Source organism: Pinus tabuliformis, chromosome 2_1, assembly GCF_031772625.1.
Source record: "Pinus tabuliformis cultivar Carrire ecotype Pingquan chromosome 2_1, CPIR1, whole genome shotgun sequence".
Classification (NCBI taxonomy): Eukaryota; Viridiplantae; Streptophyta; class Pinopsida; order Pinales; family Pinaceae; genus Pinus; species Pinus tabuliformis.
In genome coordinates, this window is record NC_142299.1 from 560,453,235 (window position 1) to 560,467,706 (window position 14,472).

Sequence of the window (14,472 nt, forward strand, 5' to 3'; positions counted from 1 at the left end):
CCTGACTTGGTGGAAAAGTGTGGTTTGAGTAAGGAATTGCATGTAGAGTCTTGGTTAGTGCAGATGGATACAGGTACAAAGAAGTGAGTTCATCATTGGGTAAGCGCTTGCGCATTTGATTTAAATGGTATGCCTACCGCAACACATTTAAATGTATTACCGTTGGGACCATTCAGTATGCTGTTGGGCATGGATTGGTTATATCTTCATAAAACTAAGGTAGACTGATGTGACAAATCCATTGAGTGTGTTGATGACAATGGGGAACCAAGAGTCTTACAGGGTAAGAAGAAAGCCACATCAGGTAGGATGGTGACAGTTATCCAAGCAAAGACTAGTTGCGGGAAAGGGTGTATGTTTTTCGCAGTACATGTTTCTAGTGATAAGAGTAAGGAGGTTGAGGATGTAGATGTGTTGAGAAGGTACCCAGTGTTGCAATAGTTTTAGGATGTATTCCTTGGGGCATTATGGAGTTTCCACCTCACATGGAGGTAGATTTTTCTATTGAGTTAGTGTCAGGGGCAACTCCAACATCAAAAGCACCTTACGAGATAAGCACACCTGAGTTAGTTGAGTTAAAGCTACAGTTGAAGGAAATGTTGGACAAGGGATACATTAGGCCAAGTGTATCACCTTGGGGCGCACCGGTATTGTTTGTGAGGAAGATAAGATGGAACTCTCATACTATGAAAGTGACTATCAAGAACAGGTACCCTTTGTTGAGGATTGATGACTTGTTTGATCAACTGAAGGGAGGAGTAGTGTTCTCGAAGATTGACTTGAGATTTGGATACCATAAGGTACACATCAAAGAGGATGACATTTACAAGACTGCGTTCAGGACCAGGTATGGGCATTATGAGTTTGTTGTTGTTCTATTTGGCTTAACTAATCCTCCAACTACACTTACATGTTTGATGTATAGTATGTTGCATCCATATTTGGATAAGTTTGTTATTGTGTTCATTGATGATATACCGGTATATTCTATAAATGAGGAAGAGCATGCCGAGCATTTAGCAGCAGTGTTGAGGTTGTTGAGAGAGCATTAGTTGTATGCTAAGCTTAGCAAATGTAATTTCTTTTAGAGTGAGGTACATTACTTGGGGCATGTGGTCTCCAAGGAGGGCATCGCAGTAGATCCAGAGAAGATAAGGGCCATCATGGAGTGGATATCTCCTAAGAGTGTGGATGAGGTAAGATTGTTCATGGGTTTGGCAAGCTATTACAGGAGGTTCATCAAGAACTTCTTGCAAATTGCTTATCCCATCACATCATTGCAAAGGAAAGGTAAGAAGTTCGAATGGAGAGAGGAGTGTGAGGCTAGTTTTGAGTAGCTTAAGAAGTTATTGACGCATGCACCAATGCTACAGATTGCAGATCCAGACAAAGAGTTTGTGGTATGCACATATGCTAGAAAGAGAGGGCTTGGTGGAGTCCTTATGCAGGATGGACCGGTGGTATGCTATGAGTCCCATAAACTAAAAAAGCATAAGAAAAACTACCCGACACATAATCTTGAGTTGGAAATGATTATACATGCATTGAAGATGTGGATACATTATCTTCTTGGCAAGAGGTTTGTACTTATGAGATATCCCATTAGGTTGAGGTATTTGTTTGACCAGTCAAATCTGAATGCCAGGTAGGCTAGATGGTTGGCCACGAACAATGAGTTTAATTTTGAGATCAGGTACATTAAAAGTAAATAGAATAGGGTGGCAGATGCTCTCAACATACGAGTATAGGTAAATCACTTAGCAACTATGAGCTCCTATGGGACAGACTTACAGGATTGGATATTGCAAGCAGGTCAACAAGATGTCAGGTATATGGAGATTGTGCACAGATTGCAGCAGGGTGCTGGTATAGGTATAGGTGATAACGCAGGTACAAGTAGTGGTATAGGTAAAGGTGGCATTACAAGTATAGGCACAGGAAGTGGTACAAGTACAGGAGAACATGCACAGGGTATGGATTATTGTCTTACAGTAGATGGATCAGTCAAGTTCCGAGACAGGATATATGTATCAGATAATAGTGAGCTCAAGAAGGTGATCTTGAGGGAGTTTATGTGAAACCACATTTGGGTCACCCAAGTTATCATAAGACACTGACTGTAATGTTCCCAATTTTTGTGAGTGCAAGATTCACTAAGGATTTTTGCCAATTTTTGGTGATATTAAATAAAAAGGAGAAAATATTATTTTGTGGGAGAAAAGTGGAAATTATTATTTTAATGAAGAATGGAAACAAAGTAATATTTTATTAGTGGAAGGTGGGGACCACCAAGGGAGATGAATAGCAATTATAAATAGGGCTTGGAGGCCTCCATTTGGTATCTTTAACATTTTCAAACAAACACTCATCTGCACACTTTGTTGTTTAGAAAGTCTATTGGATTTTTAGCCACGAAACTCTCAAACAGGAGATTCAACCTCTACTTTAGGGGACCATGCATGCCCGCCCTAGGGAGGTTTTTCTATGTTTTCAGGAGTTCTAGGGCAGCAACACACATCAGTAACCAGCGTAGAGAGGGGAGTAAGTATTTCTAAGCAGTTAGGAATCAAGTAGAGGGAATTTGAGACCAGCAGGGATCTCATTGCTTATCGAGAGGTCAGGGAGCTAAGGTAGAAGCATTGGGCAAGAATTTCTGTTGGAGCTTTCAGCTAGCTGAGCCAGCATACCAGCAATTTTCATTATTGGACAAAGAGAGAGCGTAGAGGCCACTCAGTGGAATTTCGTGGTGTTTGGGAGCAACTGATCCGGGCCAAGAGTTCATCCCGAAAGTTAGGAGTTGGATAGCATGGGTGAACCTGGCATTTTGGAGGAGTTTGCAGAGTGATTTGCAGGAAGTTTACAGTAGGTTGAATTTGGTAGCCATAGTTGTGGTGAGGCTCGAAGGGGGTCAAAAAACAGAAGTCAAAACTAGCCAAATTACCTTATGGGTTTTTCTGGGTTTTGTCCAAGGAGTCAAAGGTTAAAAGGATATAAATTTATGGGCAGTTTTAGTACACTTTCCAGCCATTTGAAATTCAGCGGGGCAGTGGTTTTTTAGGCAGCTTGGTGCAGCAACTAGGCAGCCTTCAACTCAACCATTTTCCTACCTAGGTTTAGTCTTGCTTGTCCATTAAGATAAGCCCAAGTGCATCATTCCACTATCTGTTGTATTTGGCTTGCAGAAATATAATAAAATGGCTTAGAATTTCTTCTATTGTAGTTTTTCTGTGGGTGCTTGATGAATATTTCGTTTTTGTATTTTGTTGCGTAGAATATTTGTTGTTATCACTCGTATTTCCTATTTAGAATCATTACATTGGTATCAGAGCATGATCTTGGCCAGTTGTGGAGTATCCAATAAGATCATGTAAGATTTGGGCATGTATGCATTGTGATGGTTGAACTATAGACAAACCCATGGATCAAGGGAGAGTGAGTATCATTGAGGGAAAAATGACCCTCACCAACTTTGATGGTTTAGCTAGGAAATCTGTCAGAAAATGGGTACAAGAATTGGACACATATTTTCGGCTAAACCCCATGAGGGAGGGGGATTCTATTAGACATGCCACTTTGCACTTGGATGGAGATGTTATGGAATGGTGGTACCGAGGGTTAATCCCTTTGGGTCATGTATGTATCACATCCTACAAAGAGTTCACACAGAGGCTCATGGAGAGATTTGGCTGAAAGGACACCAAAACCCCTCAAAGGGAGTGGATAGGATGAGAAAAGCTAGAGGATGAGACCAGGTTGCATTTCTACTGTGGAGAATGGGGCTTTAGATGTTAGAAGCTCAAGGAGGAGGTTGAGCAAGAGGACACACAGGATGGTGAGGGGCACATCGATATACCTGGTGTGGTGTAGGAGTCACCATTGTTGGAGGCCTCTTTGGTAGCTCCAGCTGACACCTCAGTTGAGGGAGTAGAGCATACACTCGGAGGGCCATCTATTGATGAGATGCCAACAATTGATGAGGTACCCAGTGCTATGACCCAATTTCTAGACGATGGCCGCCCATAGTAGGTTGATGAGGTGCTTGGAGGCATACTTGTCATTGAGGAGGTACCAGAAGAGACAGAGGGGTCCAAAGTGGTGACCGAGTTTACAGAGGATAGCCACCCTCCACAATTTCATCATTTTCGGGCTAGCCTTCTAGCATTGAGAAAGAAGGCCACGACAGTGCGAGAGGCCATTCTACAACAAAACGAGGAGTTGGAGGGTATGAGAGAGGTTTTTGCTAAGTCAACGACCAAAATGACTCGCATTGGGGAATGGTTGGGTTCCCTAATGATTCAGTTGGAGTGCACATTGGAGCGATGGGGAAACCCTACTCAGACATTACAGGTCGGTAGCACTCGCAGGCTACCACTACACATTGGAGGAGGACAGGTAGAGTCAACTTGACATATTTTATGTGTTTACTAGGATGGTGAGATTAGGCGACATGAGTTGCACAGGGTGCATCCTTGGTATGATGGAGGTTTAGTTCCATGTACGGGAGTTTATGCTCTCGATCCTTCCCTTAGGGTTGGATGGTGAGAGATATTGAGTTGGTATCTAGTGGAGTTGGCTAGGAGGTTAGATGCATCCATGGCCACAAATTAGCGGAGGTTGTGGATTACCAGAGGGGTTCGAGGGCCAGATTGTTGTTGGGATCCGAGTGGGATTCTCCATCACATTATGGAGTCAGTAGGTCATGGTAGCAGCTACATGATGGGCTCGGTGATTGGGTGCACACACATTTTCATATCCCCTTTAGATTTCCTAACAACACTAGTGACAGGATGGATTGGCAGAGGAGCAGGTAGATTTCAAGAGTTGTCATGGCATATTGATTGTGAATGGAGTCACAGGCTGGTTATCCTACTCTAGCAAGAGATGGTAGGAGGAGGTGGCATCAACAGAAAACCGAACAGGGCATTACATGGAGACAGTACTCTCTCATTGGTATGTTGGACACTGGAGCTATTGAGGATAGACATAATAATGTCATTCCCATTGGCATCTGAGGAGTTAGATTGCTCAAGTATTTCAGGGAAGTTGGGGAGATGTAGCCCACATCATGGAGGGATTGCTAGCAGAGTCATGGATGCATTGGCACATACAAGATGGCATATGATACAGGGTGGTATGATAGTAGGCAGTGGTACTGTAGTGGCCAATCTAGGGTGCTAGATTAGACTAGATTTATTATCAACCAGGGTAAGTAAACTTCGAGGCATGTGTCTACAGTCTATAGACATAAAGGATTCCTAACTAAGTGTTTATTGTGATAGGTTACAATACTCCTTTACAGAAGGTTAAGATATGTTTCCTCTCACCTTAACACTCAGATCACCTAACTTATCTAACTATCCTAAGGATACAGCGTATTACTAGACTGAGATTTTAATCCTCTTACAAGGATGCTATGCACAAAAGCCCTGTCTAGTTAACACTTAAGCATTCATGAAAAATCAAAAGCACACTAAAGTTTAAATGCATGAAAATAGAGTCTATGGAGATGCTTTAAAATATAACGATGGATCAAATCTCTTACAAGATATGGTTCAATGATCTAACGATAAAATCTTCAAGCTATCACCATAAATACCATTTGTGAGAATTTCTAATCAAATCGACAAAGTCATAAACATGGAAATAACACTAAACACTATGTGTTCTATTCAAATTCAAAAACTACTAAGGAAATGAAATTAACAGTATACCAATCCACACAGGGCCCGTCCATGTTTCAATGGTACACTGAAGTAAACTCAAGCAACGAGAGTATTAACGCATAAACATTGCTGGAGTAAAACCGTGACTATATTTAAGTGTTGAAGATTGCAATCACATACAAGAGTTCTGTTCTCAAACGATGTACAAAGATAATAATTGTAACTGTTCCTGAAAACAAAATAATACGCAATCTTTATCTGCCTATCCCTATCTGAATCGAATGTACATTCATTAAGCAGATGTTTCTGCTTTTACAATGGAATGATTTTTGGTCATTTCTAATCTAAACCGATTTCCAAAAAAACAAAATGAAACCAGTTTGGGAAACCATGGCTTTTACTGCCTTTGTAATAAAAAGTTTGGGGTTTGACCAGCGTTGACAGCATAACCAGGAGCTTTTGATTTGCCATAGAATCGATTTTTCACCATGCATGTACATTCCAGGTCTCGTTCCTGTCCATTGCTTTGGCTTGCCTATCATGCCATGTGTCAGATGATAAACCATTTACAGGATGTTATGACTTCTTGTAATCTTTTTATTGAAAATTCCTAATTTCTAACATAAAAATTAATAAATTAACTTTAATGCAAACTAACAACTATAATGCTATTAATTAATCAATTTCGAGGGATATAAGGGGTCTATGGAGGAAAAAGGTAGACAAATGATGGTGTTTCTAGAAGAAAAATATGGTAATGGAATGGTACCAACATCTCCCCCAAGCTCAATGACTTAGCATGTCCTCATGCTAATCCTGATGTGCTGCCTCTATACTCTGTTCCTACCTGTACCTCTGCTGCTTTTAACAATGCATCTATGTTCTTCTTAGCTTGGGAATCTTTCTGAATGTGGAGCTCATGTTTCAAACTCTTGTATTTCTCCTTGAGGGCTTTCTTTTGGGTATACCATTTGGTTGCCCACTTGCAAATGTCGGTTTGTTCAGCCTCGAGTTCTTTGATTTGCTCCTTCAGCTTCTCATTTTTCTATTGAGTCTCCTTACTCTGAGTTCTCAACATTTCGTTCTCCCTCTTAATGACTTTCTCCAGCATGTTGGCCTCCATCAGTTCTTCTTTTAACTTTTCAATTTGCTTTTCCAGCCTCCTTTGTTTCTTGATTGCAGGTGGTGACTCTTTTCCTTGCCTATTGTTGCTCTCAACCTCCATTTCAGCTTCTGGTCCAGGCTGTGAGTGAGCACTGCTCTCGATGTCCATCGGTGCATGTGCATTTGATTCTGGTTGATCTTCTTGTGGCTGGGTCTTTTGTGCTCTCCTGGATCTTCTTGTATATGTAGTGAAAATTTTATCTTGCTCCATTTTCTGGGCAACCTCTTGTCTCATCTTTCTCGTCCTCACACTACTACTGGGTGGAGGGACATTGCTTGATTTGCGCACAGTGATATCTTCATCAATGTTAAGGATAAACCCTGAGTGTTATTGTTGTTCTTGCTCATCCTCTCCATCTTTGATTTGATTGGCAGCTAGAAATTCCTTCCATGTTTTTCCCCTCCTCTGCACTTCAAATTCAATTAGAATTTTAATTAACCCAAAATGACATAAACTTTTATCTTCATTACCCTTTTTCTTTTGGATAGTTTTTGACATCTTGGTCAAGCTATGCAAGAGGAAATATGGTAAACTAATGGTGCACTGCCCTTTTAAATGTAACAGGAGTTTGATGTGGTATAAATAGACTATGTTGTAACGACCCTCACACGTAACAAATTTTTGAATGATATACACCATTTCGTCCCATGGATGCATCAGCGAGCTCCTAGGGACACCCTTCTTCCAGTTAACAGATGAAACCCTCGACCTGGACATGAATTAGGTCCATGATTTTTCTTTGAATTATTTTTTTTTGAAGTATTTTTCTCCTTCTGGGCTGATCCCCAAGAATTGTGCTATGGTGTCTTCTGAGATCCTAAATGAGAAATTGCCTATCAATGCTTTCTCCTCATTAAATGTAAAGGCAAATTGTTTAGTTACTTCCTCATTGCTCCCATTAAACTTCTCCAAGAAGTGTAGCCATTTTTTTTCTCTTAAAATTGCAATGCAGTCATCGTGGTACTGAGAACTATCAAATTTGTTTGGCTCTAATCTATTAGTCATTTTGACAGAGAAACTCCTGCTCTAACCCTCTTCGTTTATGCTTACTAATTTAACAAGGGTATTTTGGTTTGTTACCTTTGCTTTTCGCTCCACACAACTGACCTGGTGGCGCCCTCTGTTCTTCGAGATCAGCTCCTTCAATGGCTTAAGCAGTGACTGGATGATTGTCCTTGAATTATGGCGGAGGTGGAAACTTGTGAGCCCAATTACTGTGCTTTCCTTTCGTAGCACTTGTTGTTCTCGGCCTTTGTTTTTGAAATCACAGCACTTGAATTGCTAGTATGGAACACCTTTTTTACAACTGAGAATGAAATGGAATTTTAATAATCGACTTGACCCAATTCACTATAATAATAATAGAGCGTATTCATATTTCAATGACAGAGGAGTAGTTGTACTGGGTTGTATGAGTACCATCATGAGAACGCCGTAAGCATGTATGGAGTACTGGAGTATAATAACGGATAGTTGTTTGCATGAGTCGACTTGGTCGAACAATCATGTTATAACTTAGCTGATTCAAAAACAATGAATGAAACCGTGTAACATTTGGCTTTCCAATAGTTCACCACCTGTCCCTTGCTCATTGGTACTTGGCCGAATAGGGAGATGTTGAACCGATAGTAAAGTTTGATGGTCGATAAGGAGTTAATAACAAGGCTGGGAGGGTGGTATAATAGAGGATTTAAAAATCGTAGGAGTATGCGTTCTATTCAAATTCAAAAACTGCTAAGGAAATGAAATTAACCGTATACCAATCCACGCAGGGCCCGTCCACGTTTCAAAGGTGCACTGAAGTAAACTCAAGCAACGAGAGTATTAACACATAAACACTGCTGGAGTAAAACCGTGACTATATTTAAGTGCTGAAGATTGCAATCACATACAATAGTTTTGTTCTCAAACAATGTACAAAGATAATAATCGTAACTGTTTCTGAAAACAAAATAATACACAGTCTTTATTTGCCTGTCCCTATCTGAATCGAATGTACATTCATTAAGCAGATGTTTTTGCTTTTACAATGGAATGATTTTTGGTCATTTCTAATCTAAACCGATTTCCAAAAAAACAAAATGAAACTGGTTTGGGAAACCATGGCTTTTACTGCCTTTGTAATCAAAAGGCTGGGGTTTGACCAGCATTGACCGCATAACCAGGAGCTTTTGATTTGCTGTAGAATCGATTTTTCACCATGCATGTACATTCCAGGTCTCGTTCCTGTCCATTGCTTTGGCTTGCCTGTCATGCCACGTGTCAGATGATAAACCATTTACAGGATGTTATGACTTCCTGTAATCTTTTTATTGAAAAATCCTAATTTCTAACATAAAAATTCATAAATTAACTTTAATGCAAACTAACAACTATAATGTTATTAATTAATCAATTTCGAGGGATATAAGGGGTCTATGGAGGAAAAAGGTAGAAAAATGATGGTGTTTCTAGAAGAAAAATATGGTAATGGAATCGTACCAACAGGTACACAAGGGTGCACAAGGATATGTCGCAGAGTCCAGTCTTATGCAGAGGGATGTGACCTAATGCATACAGACCCAATTTTAGAACCTAGCATCCAGTGTTGTATAGAGGTATGCAGTGATGGGCAGTGGCTTGCAGAGGAGCATGGAGATGTGTGGTTGCTTGATGTAGCATGTTGGTTTGCATTGAGTGACTCACATCACATCGAGTACACGTGGGGAGAGCTAGATACAGTGACACAGGTAGGATATAGGACAGTACAGGATGGTGCAACGGTAGGACAGGGTATCCAATGGTGTACAATGATAGGTTATAGGGTATAGTGCCAAGTTGAGGACTACAGGGATACTCGGTGGAATGTAGGGGCATATGGTGTTGTATAACGAGGTCTTGGAGGGTTGCCTCCAAGGAGATTTATGGATGGAGACATCGGGCATACCTTTGGGTTTACTTCACCTAGGATCAACGGGAACGCAGATGAGCAATACTCGATGGTATCCATGGGGACTCACATGCCTGTACCTCTTATACATCACTTACAGGCATAGACGATTTGGTTATTGTCCTTTGACACTCTGGGTGCGAGCAGTTGGGGATAGGGAGCTCACCCGAGATATTGGGATGACACTCAACGCACTAGGGGAGAGACTTCTCAGTGGTGGCATTGGGTTGGTGCACGAGTTGACAACCACAGGTTGGGGGATGATGTGATCATCTGCAGGGGTGGCATATCGTTCATCAGTGAGCCTACACTTGGGGAGCAGGTCACAAGGGAGACATGTGTCACTCTTTCCATAGGGCATGTCAGGACCATGCATGAGTAGAGGATACCATGTACGATTGAGGCAACTTTCCAGTATGTGTCCAACCTCTAGACATTGTATTGGCACATTATCAAGAGGGAGGATGGCAGACTTAGTGGTGATGGTTGGCAGGAGCGGGATGGGTCTGCATACATTGAGTCGATTGCGAGTATCAGATACCCATCTATTGGTTGCCTTCAAGGGGTAGTTATTTGGCACATGTGGCTTCCAATAGTCATCAGTACTACATATGGCATGCATAGGGCAGTTTAGCATGCATCAGATTAGTTCATGACATATGGGGCCTATATTTCGATTTCATGTAGGGATTAGGGGCAAGGAACATACATATTCCAACAGTTGTTAGAGCTATGCCACAACAGGACTGGCTATGGGATCCATGGATTGAGTTGATTGATAGGACACTCCATTCTATGATGAGTAGGTTGATGGGAGAGAATGATCTAGTTCACTTTGGGTGTGACACGTGGGAGATTGTTGAAACCTCCATTGTATGGGAAGCTAGATTTATCTTGTTGCTACTCAGGATTGATATTGACAGTGGATGGGAAAACATTGACATCATGGAGATGCCTCGGCAGGACAAGCTTGGCCTTCACAGATATCCCACCATCAAGTTTTGGGAGGGGAGGATATAGTCTAAGCATGATGGGAGGTTTTTCATAGTCAAAGTGGCGTAGCGTCAGCATGGTGGCACCCTTCTAAGACTAGCATGGGATCCGGGTACAACAGGATTTGGCAGTTCATCTACCCTCAAGGGTGAGTTGCTTTCTACAAGGGGAGATCATTCAGATATTCCATTGGAATCTGGTGATTCGTTGTTGACATGGGGATCGTCACTAGTATGGAAAGATGTTCAACAACGAGGAGTGGTTCAATGGAACATTTGGGACTCGAGCATTGGCTAGGCTAACGTTTGGAGCAGCAGGATATTGCTTGAGGACAAGCAATTTTTTGAGGGGAGGACTATAATGTTCCCAATTTTTGTGAGTGAAAAATTCACTAAGGAGTTTGGCAATTTTTGGTGATATTAAATAAAAAGGAGAAAACATTATTTTTTGGGAGAAAATTGGAAATTATCATTTTAATGAAGAATGGTGGCAAAGTAATATTTTATTAGGGGAAGGTGGGGACCACCAAGGGAGAGGACTAGAAATTATAAATAGAGCTTGGAGGCCTCCATTTGGTATCTTTGACATTTGCAAATAAACACTCATATGTACACTTTGTTGTTTAGCAAGTCTAATGATTGTTGATCCATGAGTCTCGCAAGTGGGAGATTCAACTTCTACTTTGGGGGACCATCTGTGCCCGCCCTAGGGAGGTTGTTCTTCAGGAGTTTTCAGGAGTTCCAGGGTAGCAACAAACATCAGTAACCAGCGTAGAGAGGGAAGTGTGTATTTCTAGGTAGCTAGGAATCACGCAAAGGGATTTTGAGACCAGCATGGATCTCATTGCTTGTCGGGAGGTCAGGGGGCTGAGGTAGAAGCATTGGGCAGGCATTTTCACTAGATCTTTCAGTCATCTGAGCCAACATACTAGTAATTCGCATTTCTGGGCAAAGGGACAACACAGAGGCCACTCAACAAAATTTCGTGGTGTTTGGGAGCAGTTGATCTGGACCAAGAGTTCATCTGGGAAGTTAGGAGTTGGATAGCAGGGGTGAACCCAACATTTTGTAGGATTTTGGAGAGGGATTTGCAGGCAGTTTCCAGCAGGTCGAATTTGGCAGCCATAACTGGGGTGAGGCTCCAAGGGGGTCAAAAAACAGAAGTCAAAACCAGCCAAATTACCCTCTAGGTTTTTCTGGGTTTTGGCCAAGGACTCTGAGGTTAAAAGAAATAAATTTTTGGGCAGTTTTAGTGTGCTTTCTAGCCATTCAAAATTCAACATGACAATAGTTTTCTAGGCAGGGCAGTCCAGATTGGTACAACAGCTGGGCAGCCTTCAGCGCAGCCATTTTCCTACCTAGGTTTGGTCCTGCTTGTCCATTGAGACAAACCCAGGTGCACCATTCGACTATCTATTGTATTTGGCTTGCATAAATATAATAAAATGGCTTAGAAGTTGTTCATTTGCATTTTTTTGTGGGTGCTTGATGAATATTTCGTTTTTGTATTTTTTGCATAAAATATTTGTTTTTATCACTTATATTTCCTATTTAGGATCATTACACTGACAACAGTGAAGATATATTATTATTGGTCGAATCTGAAGAGGGATGTAGCAGAGTTTGTGGCGAGGTGTTTCGACTGCCAACGAGTGAAAGTAGAGTGTAAACATCCAGGTGGACTACTACTGTCAATTGTGATTCTGGAGTTGAAATGGGAGGTTATTTCCATGGATTTCATCACAGGGGTGCCTAAGACAGTGAAGTAGCATGATTCCATCATGGTATTTATTGACAGGTTAACAAATGTTGCACACTTCATTCCAGTGAAGTATACGTTCTCAGCTAGCAATGTAGCACAGGTATTCATCATAAATGTAGTTAGACTACATGGTGTTCCAAAGAATATTATGTCAGACAAGGATGTGAAGTTCACATCCAAGTTATTGAAGAAGTTATTTGCAAGTTTGGGCACAGAGTTGGCCTTCAACACAAATTATCATCTACAGACATGTGGAAAAACAGAGAGGGTCAAAAGGATATTGGAGGACATGTTGAGGACGTATGTGATGCATCAACAATGGAAGTGGGAAGAGTATCTTCCTTTGTTAGAGTTTTCATACAACAATGGGTATCATGAGTCATTGAGGATGAGTCATTTTGAGGCATTGTATGCGCGAACTTGTAACACTCTTATTAGTTGGAGTGATCTGGTTAGCGAGGTATTGATTGGACCAGATATGTTGGCAAACATGGAATAGGATATGCAGGTAATCAAGAAGAATATAAAGGAAGCACATGATAGGAATAAGACTTATGCAGATCGGAACAGGTTGTTCAAGGAGTTCCAAGTTGGGGAACATGTGTACTTGTGCATCAAACCGAAGAAGACCTCCTTGCAGATTCAAACATGTGCCAAGTTGGCACAATGCTTTTGTGGACCCTTCAGTGTCATTGAGAGGATTGGGCCAGTATCCTATCAATTTTCACAACCTACGATAGTGAAATTCAATGATGTTTTCCATGTATCTTTTCTTAAGAAGTATGTTAAGGATGTTGATCATGTGATTGATTGGTTTGTATTGCAGGTGGAACCAGATGGATAATTCCAACCTGAGCCTTAGTGTATATTGCAGAAAAAAGGTTCTCGTGCTCTGGAAGTAAGCAATTGAGCAATTTAAAGTGCAATGGAATCACTTTGGGCCCGATGAAGCTACATGGGAGGTGGCAGATCAAATGCAGATTATGTATACTTCCTTGTTTGTCGGTTGAGGCAAAGCAATTTTGGGTTGGTGTGTTTGGGTGTGATTTCAGTATATGCTTTGGTATATGTTCTGGTATATCTTTTGATGATTTTTCTATATGTACATATGTATATGGATGTAAATACTTCCATGAGATAAGTTATAAAGATCCACCATATGATATGATGTCAGGTTGTCATGTTATTATGTTACACGCTGATTTGCTTTTCAGGATGGTGATCATTGTAAATACTGAGCTATGTTATAAATCTCCATGGGCATTATATTTTCTTTCCAGGGGTTTTGCTAACACCGAGGATTGTGTTCCCCAAGGGGGATGGTTCTATAACATCCCTGGTGAAAGTTCCATGTAATGAAAGTTAATAAAGGCAAAAAATAATAACCACGGTTGATGGGACACTTATTCCAAGTTGAATGTTGGGTAGGACATCCTAGTGGGTGTTCATTTGGTTTTTTATGGCTAAGGAAATTGGCAAAGGCAATGGCTAATGCTTTGGAAAGGAAAATTGACATTTTTATAACAATTATTTATGAAAATAATGGAAATTAGGAGAAAAAGGAAGTGAAAGGTCACAGGTTGCATGTGAGGAGGAAAATGAAGGAAAATAATGGAAATGAAGAAAATAAAGGCCTCATTCATAAAAAGGCTTATGAGGATCAGTTGGTAACTTTTTTCTTCAGTTAAGCTTTGGAGCTCTCTCATTATTATCTCTCTCTCTTACTCTTAGGGACTTAGATTTTTCTTGGATCACTTTGGCACTGGGGCAAGAAAGGCAAAGAAGGCAAGAGGAAGCAAGGATCAAGCAGGGAAAGGCAGGATCAAGTAGCTACAACATGGTTCATTGCAAGTAATGACTTGCATGTGTATTTTCCTTGCTATCTTTGGCATGCATGGTATTGCATGTTGTTCTTTTCTATCATGGCATGGGTTTTTCCGAGTGTGACATTGTTCTTCATC